The following is a 1553-nucleotide window of genomic DNA, read 5'->3' as shown; positions in this document are numbered from 1 at the left end:
AAACACAAGTAGATTAAATTTGGAAAAAAACTGAAAGTGCTTCAAGATTTAAGTATTTTGATTGAAAATTCCTATTTTTGAAGCCTTTCGACTATTTATAGTATGATTTATAGCGTGTGTTATAATAGTTGTTAAGTTTAAAGTAACTGTGTAAATTCTGTGTATTACTAAAATTTTTATCGACAAAAAATAAACTAGTTTTAATCAAGACGGGACTTGTATCGCTGAAGTTCCTCGGAAAGAATTTCTTCCGGAAATTTTCAAACAAGCAGATACGTAACACATATCACAGAAAGAAAATGCAGAAAGTCAATTACGATTAATTTAAATTTAAACATTTTTTCGAAGTATGCAATTAGAGCTAATTCGAACATTCAGTGAATCAGCACAATTATCAAAATTAGTTGACTTTACTGCTCTTTTTCTCCAATACTTTTCTTGCTCATGACTAATCAGCTTCAGATATCAAGTTATGAACATTTATACATCTACTAGCTGAGTTATCCGGCGTTCCACGGTGAAAATTTAGATTTGAAATGTATGGATCAGTATCTTTTCAGCAAATTATTCAATAAGTAGACAAAAGCTGTGATGTGAGAAATAAAAAAAAACATTTAATCAAACAAAGCTTTATTTGAAATTAGATCGTGTTTGAGCTTGTCTTGTTCTTTGAGCCTGAAATTGTACATCATGTTGCTCCTCTGTTTCTTGCTCTCTGTAAGTTATTTGTCTTAATTTTTGTGCTTGAAGTCTGGTTTGACGTTGTTCAGAAGTTTCTTGTTGTCTATATACAGCTTGCCTTGATGATTCTGACTGAACTCTGGCTTTGTGCAATTTCAACAGTTTTTTGCTGTCTTTGAGCAGCCTGCCTTTCAGCTTGAGCTCGAAGTCTAACTTTACATTGTTCTAAAGTCTCTTCCTGTATTTGAGCAGCCTGTCTTGCAGCTTGTGCTTCAAGTTTTTGATTGCATTCTTCTTCTGTTTCAGCTGCTCTTTGTGCTTGCATTTTTATAGCAGCAGATGACTTTCCATAGAAAGGGCGTTTCTTGGGTGGTATAATCACCTGTATCACTAAACAATAATTTTCATTTCACAAAGTTACTAAATCACTTATGAAACCACTTAGCACTATTTAAAGAAAACTGTTTTTGGAAATACTGAATTGACAGCAAGGTGATGTGAATGTCTCCCGTCATAACGCTTTCTATGTGCAAAACGTGCTTATGTTTGTGTGTTTATTACAAAAAAAAAATGGCGCAATAATCAGTAATTGTCAATTTCGTCATTAAATACTACAGCAAATATAAAATAAATAGCACCATTAAATTTCTTGTAAAAAACTGGTTATTATGAAGTTATTTTAAAATTTGTATGTTCAACCGTTTGGTTTCCTATGGCGAACAAAATAAACAAACTTCCTCTTTTATATACATCATATATATAGAGATAGATATATTCTTCAAGATCTTACTTTTGTCATCTTACACCTTTTAATGAAGATGGGAACATTGACAGGGAAATAATATAATAGCCAATGCTCGGCGAGAGATTTT

Source organism: Limulus polyphemus, unplaced genomic scaffold, assembly GCF_000517525.1.
Source record: "Limulus polyphemus unplaced genomic scaffold, Limulus_polyphemus-2.1.2 Scaffold1363, whole genome shotgun sequence".
NCBI lineage: Eukaryota > Metazoa > Arthropoda > Merostomata > Xiphosura > Limulidae > Limulus > Limulus polyphemus.
Note: the sequence above shows the minus strand (reverse complement) of the source record.